The sequence below is a fragment of the Hemibagrus wyckioides genome, linkage group LG20 (assembly GCF_019097595.1).
Source record: "Hemibagrus wyckioides isolate EC202008001 linkage group LG20, SWU_Hwy_1.0, whole genome shotgun sequence".
NCBI classification, from domain to species: Eukaryota; Metazoa; Chordata; class Actinopteri; order Siluriformes; family Bagridae; genus Hemibagrus; species Hemibagrus wyckioides.
The window spans coordinates 4991964-5007387 of record NC_080729.1 but is presented as its reverse complement, the minus strand read 5'-3'; the positions used below and the strand labels follow the sequence as shown (position 1 = coordinate 5007387).

The 15424-nt window shown below is 41.4% G+C and overlaps 1 protein-coding gene across 2 annotated transcripts in view; it reads right to left on the bottom strand.

Annotated features, from left to right (window-relative positions):
• The window catches only part of LOC131342068 (SH2B adapter protein 2), a 31109-nt gene extending 23496 nt beyond the window's left edge, over positions 1-7613 (bottom strand). The window contains exon 1 of one of the 2 annotated variants that reach the window (XM_058372800.1): positions 7276-7613. The gene's annotated coding sequence lies outside the window, so the exon portion shown is untranslated. The remainder of the gene's footprint in view (positions 1-7275) is intronic. The other variant, XM_058372797.1, reaches the window with a different exon arrangement.
• Between the last annotated feature and the right edge of the window lie 7811 nt (positions 7614-15424).

The following is a 15424-nucleotide window of genomic DNA, read 5'->3' as shown; positions in this document are numbered from 1 at the left end:
TGAGTCTACTACAAACTACTAAGCTGATGTTTCTCTCAGGATGAAAAGGCAAGAAGTACAGTCTTACTTTACTTCTAATGATCAAGGTGACACTGAAATATCGATACTGTTAACATTCTGTTATATTAATACAGGTAACGTCACAAGAAACATTGCCATTCTTATAAAATGCAAAAAAAAAAAACCCAAAAAACTACATATATCCTTGAATTAAAATACACAGTGAGATACTGAACTCCTGGTTTGTGCTTATACTGTTCTACATACAGGAACTATTTACTGCTCGATTTTAATAAAATGGCTTGAAGGACGGCCGCGTTCAGAACGACCTTACTCTGAGGTCAACCCTTAACAAGATCAGCGTGGTGACAGCTGGACCTCTGAGGCGCTACACACAAATTCATACTGAACACACTGCACTCAGCGCGCCGGAAAACAGAAAGGTGCAAGCAGGGAAGAAAACACAATCTTAAGCAGTTTTATATATTAAAACACAACACTGACCAGGCATAACATTATGACCTAATTTTGTGTTGGTGTCCCTTTCAGCCCTGACCCGTCCTGCACTGTGTATTCTGACACCTTTCTATCAGAACCAGCATTAACTTCTTCTTCAGCAATCTGAGCAACAGTAGCTCGTCTGTTGGATCGGATCACACGGGCCAGCCTTCGCTCCCCACGTCCATCAGTGAGCCTTGGCCGTCCATGACCCTGTCGCCGGTTCACCACTGTTCCTTCTTTGGAGCACTTTTGACCACCACAGACTGGGAACACCCCACAAGAGCTGCAGTTTTGGAGATGCTCTGATCCAGTCGTCTAGCCTTCACAATTTGTCCCTTCATCAAACTCGCTCAAATCCTTACGCTTGTCCATTTTTCCTGCTTCTAACACATCAACTTTGAGGACAAAATGTTGACTTGCTGCCTCTAATATATCCCACCCACTAACAGGTGTCATGATGAGGAGATCATCAGTCTTATTCACTGCTCAGACTGTTATACCTGATTGGTATATATTTATAATGTTGTGGAAGACAGGCTTTATCCAGGTATCAGTTATACAGTACAGTAAACAGCAGCAAGACTTCATCCTTCCCTTTCCAGTAAACAAAAAGAATCACCATAATGCTACACTCTACACCAGGATACTTTTTAATCTGATGATGTAGAACCCTGTGTAAGCTAGTAATTTAGTACAGAACACTGATTAAAGTATTTTACAAGAACTAGCATGTAAATATAAAGCCGCAATGCGCCATGCAGCTGAATTACTCTACTGTTTATCCCACATGTACAACAGAAACGGGGATGGTCGTGTCTCAGGGTCAGCTTGTGACCTGAAGGTGTAAATCCCATCACTGCCAGAGAGCCACTTAGTGTTAGTTCCTTAAGCACAATCCTTATCTAGACACATCGGGACTTTTTTGTGCATCAATATTTTCCTCAGGATCACAAATCGATCATCTGAGGTGATCGAAACTCTCCCTGAAGCTGCACATAAAGCTTCTCCTCAGCCTGAGAACCATGTCATGGAGATCAGAGAGCAGGAACAGCAGAGACACTGTAGTGTAGAGACAGCTTGTCTGAAGATATGAATGGAGCTGTATTATGGAACTCCCACACCTCCAGGGGGGAAAAATGAGAAAGGTAGAGTTAGCTTTGTTTTGTTAATTTGGGAGAAACCTTATATGAGGCAAAGAACAGACAGTATTTAAATCACTGATTTAGATCTCCGTGTTCTTGTATAGATCTCCATGTTCTTGTAGATATGAGCCTGAAAATCATTGCCTAGGATTAGCGCCCAGATGGCCGCCGCAAGTAGTCAGACTTTACTACAAAGACTGGGATTTATTTGAGTGTTTGAGTGCGAATCGTTTTCACTTTTTTACATTCAATTCAAACACAAAGTGACACATCAGCCGAATAATGGGTGTTCATGTCAGGTCTTATTCTCACCTGAGACGCCGGACTGGTATTTAATCTGATCCTCTGGTGTATTACGCCACAAATGTGTGATTTTAACTGACACCACACAACTCATGCGCACAAATTGCCGTAATGCGTGTTGCGTTACACCTGAGGTCAGCTTGGTTGGCATGGTTACTGAGGGGATGTCAGGGATGGTTTGGTGTATCAGCCTATTTTTTCCTCTCTTTTGAAGTCAATAAAGCAACAACAACAACAACAACGTAACTTGTCATGTCCTGACCACTTTCCCATGGTGGAAAACCGATCTGTTACTATGGAAACGATAACGCGCATTAATATGAACCTGTGCTTTGGATAACGACTACAATGAATCAAAAGCTTCTGACCAATCAGATTCAAGATTTCAACATCGCTGTCCGTAATGTGTGTTGAGTTACACCTGAGGTCAGCCTGGTTGGCAGAGAGGATGTCAGGAATGGTTTGGTGTATCATGCAATAATGGGAGCTTTGATATAAATATCAAAAAGAAGAAGATAATAATTCTATGAATAAGAATAATCTGTAACTGGTAAATGTGTGTGGATCCCATCCAGGGTGTCTGCACTGCCTCACACTCTAGGCTTTAGGCTCCAAGAGCCACCATGGTCCTCACTAGGATGAATTATAATCTATATCCAGTTATACCTGTAACCCTTTCTGATAGGAGATAGTAAGAAACTGATGTGTGAGATGGGAAGAGTTTACGCAGCTGCTGCTGTGGGTGATTTATAGCGTACATAGCAGCGACCTGGGGATTTACACGACCAGGGACATAAGGAGAATCTGTTATTCCAGTCTGTGTGTATTAACAATCAATGAGAGAACAGGAAGAAAGAGAGAGGCGTGTTTTTATACTCGATCCCAGCTGCTAAAACAATCTGTGTGTGTGTGTGTGTGTGTGTTGGTAAGCAGAGCCCTCCGGGTCGTGCGGGTGAAAGAGTGGAAGTGCAGGGGGGGGGGTTTAATGAAGAATCCAGAGTTACTGCTACCGCTACCAATCACTGACCTCAGATCAGTCAAGTCACAGAGAGCTGAGGAGTGAGCATGTGACCTCCTGTTCCTTCTGGCTGATCTGAGATCAGCAGTGACCCTGAGAAGGTCACAGTAACGAGCCATAGCAGTTTCATAATCAGAATACAGCAGTCCATTGCCGATCTGCTGAATACATTTCTGCAAGCTGATACCCCTGAACTCTACAGAGAGGAACTCCACATGCATAGCAGACCTTCGTGTGTGTGTGTGTGTGTGTGTGAGAGTGAGAGTGAGAGAGAGAGAGAGAGAGAGAGAGAGAGAGAGAGACTCAATTTCCTATGATGCAGAGGAGACATTCAGGCTATGATGCTGGTTCAATGCCCTTTAGAGATAAATAATGTTTGTGAGATAAACAAACTGTCCAGTAAAACCATCTTTATGTTACTCACAGAAAGCGATTCTTAGATTGTTCACCCGTTTAAACAATTTCTCAGCATGCAGAAATGGTCAAGAGTTTGCGATGACTGGAAACGTCAGCTCAGATTACTAGTGTTAGCTGTAAACAAAATGATGATCAAATATGTGTTCACCTACAACAAATAAAAGTTTATTTACTATCAATTACCTAACCAGCCTAGGTTTGTAGAGGGGCATGACAATGTGGGGTACGTTTTAATTAGCATATCCATGCATATTCATAAACGCTGGTATTCTCTTTTTCCCCAGAGGCCCAAACAATAGATTTCTCCTATTTTTGTTGTGTTGAATGCCTTTGTCATGTCCCACTCCACAGTGGCAGTTAATATGAAGCTCATATAAAAGTAGACACTCAGAGCTTTAAGGATTCGTAGTGTTTCATAAGTATTTCTGCTTTTATTTAGCCTACTAAGGACCACATATTCTCAGAAAAGATCTAAAAACTTAGTTTGTTTCCACAGAAATCTTCAAAGTAAATGTTGATATAAAACCCATTTCTCCTCTCTCGAGTGCTTGTTCATCTAAAAAGCAGCTAAAATTTGAAGGTGTTTGTCTTCAACCACTAAAATTTCCGTGTCAGGTTATCCAACAGAGGGGGGAAAACACACGTCTTACACTGAAAGCCAACAGACACATTTTATATCAGACTTTAGACATGTGATAAAATAATTCATTTGTTTATACTGATTGAAAATACACTGTATTGGCAAAAGTTTTGGGACATCTGCTTGTACATGCACATGAATGTAATATGGAGTTGTCCTGCCCTTTGCAGCTATAACAGCTTCAACTCTTCTCTGAAGGCTTTCCACAAGGTTTAGGAGTGTGTTTATGGGAATTTTTGACCATTCCTCTAGAAGTGCATTTGTGAGGTCAGGCACTGATTTAGGACGAGAAGGTCTGGCTCACAGTCTCCGCTCTAATTCATCCCAAAGGTGTTCTATCAGGTTGAGGTCAGGACTCTGTGCAGGCCAGTCAAGTTCCTCCACACCAAACTCACTCATCCATGTCTTTATGGACTTTGATTTGTGCACTGGTGTGCAGTCATGTTGGAACAAGTAGGGGTCATCCCCAACAAAGTTGGGAGCATGAAATTGCCCAATAAGTATTGTTATGTTGAAATTACTGAAAAACATCCCCTGAATTCAATGCGTTGGAGGGGTGTCCCAAAACTTTTAGCAATATAGCGTATCTAAGTTGATTTCCATCCCACCAGTGCAATGTGTCTCAGGTGATTTTAGTAGTTTTGGTACATAAAATAATCTTTTATTACTGTATCTAGACTGATATATTCTAAGTGTTCTGTAGCTTAACACATACTCAGATACACATACACTCTCTCTCTATTTCTGTTTTGGAATGCAAAATATCCCTGTGCAGAAAGCCTAACAAACACACAGCTACTCAGAGTGTGTAAACAGAAGAGTGAAGATCCGTACTGGCATGCAAACACCCCAGGGATGTGAACACCAGCGTGATTTCTAAGTTTAGCTCCGTCCACTCGGGCGTATGCAGCTCTGTTACAGTAATGCACATGGCATAACACACACAAACACTAACACACACACACATAAATACAGGTCTGCTTTCTAACAAAATCTTAAGCACATGTTGAAAACATGATTCTAATCACACAGACAAAATAAACCTCCCTCCCTGTCTATCCTTCTCTCTCTCTCTCTCTCTCTCTCTCTCTGAAACAATAGCATATCCGTGTCCAATCAGACTGCCAGGTCAAAGGCAAAAGATTTTTATCTCTAATGAGAGAAAACAAAGCCTGTGACACATATATCAGATCCTAAATTCCCTCTATTCACCTTCCGTGTCCATCTCAAGATCGATACGGTCGCTCCGGAAAGGTGGAGGCTGTGAGGACTGAGTCATCAAAGCGGCGGCTTTGTTTTTCAGCTGAGAGAAAAAGGAGGTTAAGGTTCTGGATATTTGTGTTTGTTATTGTGGTACATGTTATCACTGAAGGTTGCAATACAAAAAGAAACCTTCTGTGCTGTTATTATTCCCTAGAGTAGTGTTCCTGTATAAATAACAGTTGTCCAGAAATTAAGCAATGACCCTGTTATAGGAATCTGGACGTTGAGTCATGCCAACTGGACTTCTTTCTAGTTAAATCACTACTCATCCACGCAGCTTCTTCAGTCTGAGGGTAGTTTACAGGATTTCACGAATTTGTATCCTCCAGGGTCAAGGATCCTCCCCTCTCTGGATCGCCTCATTAAGGGAACAAGGGGAAGGTGAGAATTGGGGAGGTGTTAGGAGTAAGGGAGAGTGGTTTGGATGTAGTGACCCCAGAGAAGGAGAGTAAGGGGAGAGTGTATTGAAGTACACTATTGCCAAAAGTTTTGGGATGTCTGCCTTTACATGCACATGAATGTAATATGGAGTTGTCCCGCCCTTTACAGCTATAACAGCTTCAACTCTTCTGGGAAGGCTTTCCACAAGGTTTAGGAGTGTGTTTATGGGAATTTTTTTTTAACCATTCCTCTAGAAGCACATTTATGAGGTCAGGCACTGATGTTGGACCAGAAGGCCTGGCTGTTTTTGTGTCTTTTGTAACGGAGGCCAGCAGTAGGTGCTGTGCAGGTAAACCTCCCTCCCCTGATCTCAAGAGGTGCACTAGTGACTGACGCTAGTGGCTGCAGTCTCTTTGTTAGTGCGCAAGTATCTCTTACTATAGAAACGTTAACGTCGTCGAAAATGCGTATATATATGATATGAACTTGCAATTGACTGAACTATGACCAAGCTGGGGATGTGGCCGCTTAGAGGTTAACTACTACTGATCAGAAGGTTGTGAGTTTGAATCCCAGGTCCACCAAGCTGCCACCGCCTGGTCGCTCAGAAAGACCCAAACGCTTCTGATCAATCGGATTCAACCATGCTGTGGTATAATTCATAAATATCACATGTAAGTCTATTTTAATATTTGTGGTACAACTCAAGTCTAAGAGTTACAAAAATGTCTGGATAAAAATTAATGATGAAAAAAATCTATCAGGCATTTTAGGAACCCCGGAACAAGGCATGATCCAATCACAACCATAATCTGGCATCATCCATTATTAAAGTGTTTGTAAATGGGGATATTTTCAGCACTTGGCAACACTGCGCATCTCCGTTTATTACACAGATGATATGATCATAACCAAGCCTTGCCTTATTGGCTTGTTCAGAGAGACCTGTTTATAAAGAATAGCTCGAATTATTGCTGCTGTTGGGGATTTAAATGGTGATTGAAAGTGTTTATGTTTACAACCTGCCTAGGACACACAGCATTTCCACTGATGCACTGCTGCTTTCATGAATGAAACACCTCTCTCTCTCTCTCTCTCTCTCTCTCTCTCTCAATGCATCCTCTGCTTTTTCAACCGCATCTCAACACAAATCTCCCATTTTTTAAACATCTTCTCATCTCCATGGGACGCGTTTACCCCGATTATTATTCGGTCATTCCTGGAAACGACGTGTTTGTGTGCAGCGCGTGCAGTCTGTCCACTGACCACACTACGCCTTCCCCCTTAACATAATTAGTCAAACAGCTCCTGTACTCCTTCAGCTCCGATCAGCCTGTATTGTGCGGGGGAAAAAATAATCGTAATAATTGCAAAAATAAAAAAAATAATAAATCACGAATGAGCTTTAAGAGAAGGATTTCGAGCGCAGAGAACCACGGACACCTCTGCAGCTACACCTGAGCCCCAACATCTGCTCTACTGACCGTTCCTAGCTCGTGCTTTCTAAGCCACGGCCTGATTAATCGAATAATCGCTTGCCAGTATATGTGTATATACATGTATATGTGTGTGTGTGTGTGTGTGTGTGTGCCACCCGCCCTAATGCTCACCTCACACCGGATCCGACTCACTGCATGACCGCTGCAACCGGCAACCTCCACACCTCGTTTCCTCAATAAACCATGATCATACCTCGGCAATAATCGGTATCCGTGATCAGATTTCCGGAGTATGAGGAGGAGACCAAAAAAAAGAAGAAGAGCGTGGGGAAATAGCCCTACAGGATCTCCATGTCGTCTCTCCAAGCGTCCGGAGACGCACGAACCGGATAGAGATGGAGGGGGGGGGAGCGGCGCCGTGCTCTGGTCTCTTCTCTACTCTCACATTCTCCTCCGTGCGTCTTAAAGGAGCCGTGCGCAACCGGGCGCGTGCTCTTTCTCCAGGACTTCCTCAATTCAGGCTCAGTCCCAAACCTCATACACATGCACACTCATCCCGCATCCGCGAATCAGGAGGTTCTGTGTCACGTGGGGAAGGGGCGAGGAATTAGGTTTAGGATTAGCGCCAAATCCTGACCGGACACGCGGAGATAATTCATTCATCCCGCGTCACATCTAAATCTGGGGATTTAGCAGGTGAGGGAGCGCTGTGTCTGTTAGCGAGGGGTTTTCATATGAACATTTTTAGTTACACGTTTTTTTTACTATTAGTAGAAAATCCGTGATGGTATTGAATGTGTGTTATTGCGTCACAAAAATCAGATTCCAGGATTTAAATATGCAAATACAGGCACTGGTTTATTCAGGAAAGGAGGCGGGGTGTGATTTGCATATTTATAGAAGTTGTCAATAAACGTTCCAGCTTTTATCCTGAACATTTGTTTTATACCCCCGTTTGTTCCCAATTCTCACAAGACAGATTCCGGTTTATTTCATGGGCGGGGCTCATAATCACATGCTTGTGTTCACATGGAAGAATGCGGTGTCTGGGGCTGATTTCTTCCTCGCCCAGACTGTAGATTCACACAAGCCGATCAGTGACAGTCGTGTGATGACACCCAGGGACACGTCGACCTAGATCGGATCTGTGTTTGGGCTAAGAGTGTTTTTATGCTTTTAGAGGAGAAATTAAAAATTGGTCAAATGAAACTAAATGTAAAAATTTCTATCCTGAATTTATATATTTAAGTAAAGCTGATTTGTGACAATGTTCATTGCTTATAAAAGCGCTATACGAATGAAATCGAATTAAATTGAATTGTCCAAACTAGTTACAAAATATGCAAATGGACAGATGAATAATAAATGAGTTTTCTGTGTGTGACGTTTGGTAACCCAGTACAACATTACAAATTAATATTAAAATGATAATAATATAAATACATTTTAAATAATATTTTAAAAATAAAAAAGAAATAATAAAAAATTATTTTGCCTGTAATTTTTTTTAGCATTCCGTCACTGATACTGAGACTCACAAGAATCAATAGACATAATAAAAAAAAAAAATATATATATATATATATATATATATATCAAGCTGTTGATAGATTAGATGAGATGATATTCCTCTCAAGCTAAGCTGAATTTTGAAGCCTCACACAAACGAGAAAAGCAGCGCTGGTATAATAGCAGGAGCGTGGAGCGAGGCCGTCACCCCCTCATGCTTTCTCATGCCGTGGTGTCTCATACAGTCTCCTGAGTGGGGGGAAGGGAGGAGAGGAGAGCAGCTGGGACAGGAGTAGGGGTAAAGAATAAGGAGGAATATCAACCCACCCCAGGGTCTGTTCTATTACCTCATATGCTTTTCTCATCACATCCAGTACAGCTTTATATTTACAGCCGTGGCTTAGGCATGGGATTTGTACGGTTTGTCAAAAACGTATCGTATCGTATAGGCGGCCTTACGGATTTAGCTAACTCGCAGTTTAGGCTCTGTGTTTGGATTGGATTCTGGTTTATTTATAATTTACTCTGGCTGAAGGCTCTTTGGAACAGTATGTTAACGTAGCAAATAGCAAAACTCTCACTTATTCTGTCACTCAGTTTGCTTTCCATTTCCCTCTCTACTCACTCGTTAGATAAGACACCATTAAATCTGTTTGCTTAAGATAGCTCACGGGATTCGGGCTCCGACTCCACTGTTTGGCGAGTTTCTCCACACACAATGGATTTGCACACATATTTAAAGAGGTCCTTGCACGTGGCCCAAGAGCTTTCTCATCTCCACGTGAAGCGGCGCATTCAAAGACACAGCCAGGTCTCCATCTTGTTGAAGAACAAAGTTAAGGCCGCTGCACGTCTTTTGTGGTCACAAATGAAGAGCGATGTTACTTATCTCAAAGCCCTCATGTGGGGTATTAACAGGAGGCAGTATGTCTGATGCAGATCAGTGAGATCTTTATGAACTTTACAGGCTTGAGCAGAGCGAACATCAATACAGTGGGTTTTCCCTCAGGAGCAGTGTGAGTTATCCATTTCCTGGATGAGAAAATAGAATTTTCTTTTCCCTCGAACATGCTGTGAGGAGTGGAGCGTGACGAGGGGAAAAGGGAAATCGCAGAAATACATTTTCCGTCCTGAACGTTTGCTTTCCATTGCTTTTGATAGAGTATTTACATCACAGTATACGTAGTCTGATGTGTGTGTGAGAGAGAGACAGGTATAACATAATATTCACATCTGTAATTGAAATGTCATGCAGTATGACCTGATACAACACAACATGATACAATAAGTTGACGTGACATGGCATGAAGTAATAAAACTTGACTTGATACGAAATGCCGCATGCGACTTCATGCTACGTTACATGATGCAGCGGCTTAATCCAACACGACATGACGTGATCCAATATGACCTGCTACATCATGCGATCCAACAGGATCTAATACAACACAAAATGAGATACAACAACGTGATGCCTTGATAGCCAAAGATATGAAATGCAGGACAAGTAAATAAACCAACCAACAAATCAAGCTTCCACAAGCCCTTATTGATCCTTGAGCTGCTTTCTGCTAGAAGGATGAATTGACATCTTTCTGAACAGAGGGGGAGGAAGGCACCACACACACACACACACACACATCCATGGCAACAGCTTAGCACCAGTTGAATCCATCCAATTACTTTGACTGTCACTTGGTAGTCTTTTCCCACTTCATAAAGATGTGTATTGCTTTCTGAAAGCTGCTTCCACATCCCACAAACACACAAACCCATCTCCTGCCATCAGAACCATTTTGTAGTGAAGCGGTGGTCCAGCCTCTGGGGAGCGTCAGGGTCGATGTGTTACACCTCCCTGTTACAGGACACAGGACGGTACTTTAAAGGGGATGAGCTGAAGGGCTCTATAAAGTGTGACAGAAGGATGGAAGAGGAGGCGGCACTCAGGAGATTGGCGTTAGATTTAATAGGTTCAGTTTCTTATGTTTAACTGGGACCAGCAGCACCGAGGGGAACAGTACAGGATTTTTAACATATTCACTTTCATACAACTGAAATAAACCAGGTCTAGTGTCATAGGAACAATATTCAATTTAAGTCAATTTAATTGATTTGTACAGAGCTTTTAACAATGGGCATTGTCTCAAAGCAGCTTTACAGAAGCATTATATATATATATATATATATATATATATCTCATATATCATATATGATATATATATATATATAGATATATATATATATATATATATATATATATATCTCATATATCATATATGATATATATATATCAGGCATAACATTGTGAGCAGTGACAGGTGAAGTGAATAAGACTGATTATCTCCTCATCATTGTGATGGCTAGACCACTGGATCAGAGCATCTCCAAAACTGCAGCTCTTGTGGGGTGTTCCCGGTCTGCAGTGGTCAGTATCTATCAAAAGGAAGGAACAGTGGTGAACCGGTGACAGGGTCATGAGCAGCCAAGGCTCACTAATGTATGTGGGGAGTGAAGGCTGTCCCGTGTGATCCGATCCAACAGATGAGCTACTGTTGCTCAAATTGCTGAAGAAGTTAATGCTGGTTCTGATAGAAAGGGGTCAGAATACACAGTGCAGGACGGGTCAGGGCTGTTTTGGCAGCAAAAGGGGGACCAACAATGTACTCTATGGTTGGATATTCTGTACTAAAACAGCAGTGAAAAACAGGTTTGTTCCACAGGAGCCAGTTAAATGAAGCTAAAATGTGTGTGTGTGCGTTTGTGTGTGTGTGTGTGTGTGTGTGAATGTGAAAAACATCAGTTTAGACAATAAGGTCTGAGATTATGAACACGACAGGAACAGAAGTAGCTCTTGAAAGCACTCACATCTGGTTGCAATTGAACACGACACACACACACACACACACACACACACAGCCACACACACAGACGCACACAGTCCTCAGGCCGCCCTCTAAATGAGGACAAAGAGACAAGCAGCACAAGCGCGACCAACTCCTGATTTATTTCATCCTCCTCCTCCTCCTCCTCCTCAAAGCTTCAGAATATGAGATGAAGCATGGCTGAACATCACTGCACTTTCACTCCACTAGACTCAGAAATTCCTGAGGGATTCTGATCATATTCTTTCTTTATTTACTTATTCAATTGCATTTTTTTTAATCATCAAAATTTTTTATTTTGTCCTTTCTTTAATTTTTTTTAAATATGGGGTATTTTTTTTTTTATTAGATATACAAGTAAAAAAAATATAAATATTTTTATTACTTAAAATGTATATATCTGAAAATAAAAATAGACTTTACATTTTATTTTAGACGATGTACTGACATATTTTTTTGATTTTTTTTTTCATTTTTATTTCACATTTAATAATCTAAAATCTTTTCAACATCATTTTTGAAGCATTTTGAAGTCATTTAATGTTTATTTTTATCTGAGCGTTTTTTTTTTTATTTTTCTCATGATTTCTTTAGAATTTCTGTTCATTTTTATTTGATTCTCATGAATTTGATTCATTCAGAGATTTAATCGTTTCTATTCAGAATGTAAACACAACCATTCCAGACCTGATCCTTAAATCAACAAAGTCGACTGAATCCCACACACCTCACACACATCAGAAGGCTGTAAACGTCGAGTGTGTTACACTCACGACACCCACCCACACACACTCACACACACACTCACACTCACACACACACTGGTGCACACACTGATGGAGCTGTTAGAAGAGTTAAGTGTCTCCATCAGCTTTATGAGGGCTTTAACACCGGTGGTCGCTCTGAGCCTGGGGAGGACGAGTCGAGCCTCTGATTGGCTCAGCCGGGTCACGTGGGCTAATGACTCACCCGCACTCCGTCTTCCAGCATCACACAGAGGACAGGGATGTGACAGGAAGCGCTGTTGCCATGGCGACCAGACCACGCAGGGGTCAACGAGAACCTGGAGGTTTCCTGAAGGAGGCTGATAATATTTCACCTGCCGTGGAGGAAAAACTTATGGACCAAAAAAAAAGGAAATAGAGGAAATGACAACAAAAAGATGAATTACAGATGAAACACTCTCTCTCTCTCTCTCTCTCTCTCTCTCTCTCTCTCTCTCTCTCTCTCATACACACACACACACTCACAGAGTAAATGAAGGTTACATGTTCCCAGTTTTTTTTAAGAGTCTCTATCAAATAGAGGTAAACAAAAAAGCTTGTAATTTTATGTAAACCAAAGGATCACAGTTTTTACATATTTGTCATTTGTCCCTTCATTAATTTCCACTTTAAAGGGTTGAAGTTTGTTCTGTGTATTTACTTCAGATTTCCCCAGAAGTCCATCTTGTTTATTACACTACTGTATTCTACATTTTCTTGCTCAGTCACTGCTGCTACTTTTTAAATAAAGTAGCCATGATGGACATAAAAAGCGCAGGAGTTTCATCTACAGTCTGAACTAGAAAGAAATCAGCCTCAGCTTCATTTCTCACTTTTTTCCCTTGCATTCTGTGTATTTTTTCTTACAGCCACCGGGGGTGCTATTGTGCTTCCTCTCACAAAAGGAAATACATTTATATGGAGAAAAGTACGTGGTCACCTGACCTTCATGTACATACAGTATGTGGTTCTTTCCAGAAACTGGAAGCACTCAGTTATACTGAATGTCTCTGAATGCTGTAGGAGTTTAGAGGCTAAAACACTGTTCCAGGAGGACGATGTTCCGGTGCACAAAGCACACAGCTCCATGAAGACATGGTGTGTTAATGTTAGAGTGGAAAAACTGGAGTGTCCTGCACAGAGCCCTGACCCTCACTCAACCCCAATGAACACCTTCAGAATGAACTGGAACACTGACTGAACCCCTGAACTCCTCATCATCAACACCATCATCATCATGATTATCATGATCATCAACACCACCACCATCACCACTATCATCATCACCATCATCTTCATCGCATCATCATTATCACCACCATCATTATCATCATCACCATCATCACTATCATCATCACCACCATCATCATCAACACCATCAACATCACCACCACCATCATCATCATCATCATCATCACCACCATCTCCCTCATCATGGCCAGCACAATCATGTTCATCGCAATCATCACCATCACCATCATCATCTTTATCATCACCACCATCATCATCATCATCATCATCATCATCATGGGCATCACAGTCATCTTCATCGCCACCATCTCCATCATCATGGCCATCACAATCATCTTCATCGCAATCATCACCTTCCCCATAATCATCATCACCATCTTCACCATCACCATCACCATCATCATCATCATCATCACCTGATCTCACTAAAGCTCCTGATGTTCATTTTGTCCACAAAACTATCCATTCATCAAATGAGTTCATTAAACAAAATGCCTACCAAAAAAAAAGACAAAAACAAACAAACACTTCCACTTCCTGTGCTGCGTGTAGGCGTACTTCAGCTAATCATGCTAATTCACACCCCGAGAGCACTAACAGATCGGCTCGTTGACGGGCCGCAGCGACAAGGCGGGTTTTAAAAGCATGGCCTCATCTGCAGCTCGTCTCCATTTCCCGCATTTACAACCCAGCTCGTCTCCCACAGGTTAACAAATGACTCGGGGCTAATTGTGGTAAACAGGATAACAGAGAAGAGTGTGTGTGTGAGTGTGTTTGAGCGTGTGTGTGTGTGTGTGTGAGTGTGTGTGTGTGTGAGCGTGTGTGTGTGTGTGAGTGGGTTTATGTGAACAGGATAGTGCCTTCGTTACTCTTTAATGAAAGCGCAAAAGCTCAGGATGACGGTATGCATTAAAAGGCGACTACATGAATTATTCAGCCGCGTCCAAAGAGCTCCCGCTGTTCCAGACCCCCCGCCTAGCGCAGCACCACAACACTGGAAAGGACACGCTTCCTTTTCATCCACAAGCTAATGTCACCAACAACAAACAACCCGCTGCTAGCGAGCTATGATGAGGCCATGTGATTTTTAATGTGGGTTTTTTGTTTTAAAAAGCCATTCTCACATTTCACCTGGAAGTGTTTATAATAAAGTACACCATCATGTACTCTCTCCATCACATTATAGTGTCCTGTTTATTCACAACTCTCAGAAGAAGCACATTTTACTCCTTTTACAGTTTAAGATAGATAGATAGACAGACAGACAGAGATAGATAGATAGATAGATAGATAGATAGATAGATAGATAGATAGATAGATAGATAGATAGATAGATAGATAGATAGATAGATAGATAGATAGACAGACAGACAGACAGACAGACAGAGATAGATAGATAGATAGATAGATAGATAGATAGATAGATAGATAGATAGACAGACAGACAGAGATAGATAGATAGATAGATAGATAGATAGATAGATAGATAGATAGATAGATAGATAGACAGACAGACAGACAGACAGACAGACAGACAGAGATAGATAGATAGACAGACAGACAGACAGACAGATAGATAGACAGACAGACAGACAGACAGAGATAGATAGATAGATAGATAGATAGATAGATAGATAGATAGATAGATAGATAGATAGATAGACAGACAGACAGACAGACAGACAGAGATAGATAGATAGATAGATAGATAGATAGATAGATAGATAGATAGATAGATAGATAGATAGATAGACAGACAGACAGATAGATAGACAGACAGACAGATAGATATAGACAGACAGACAGACAGACAGACAGATATATAGATAGATAGATAGATAGATAGATAGATAGATAGATAGACAGACAGACAGAGGGTGAAGGAAGATGTTTTTATTGATTCTAAAATCCTAC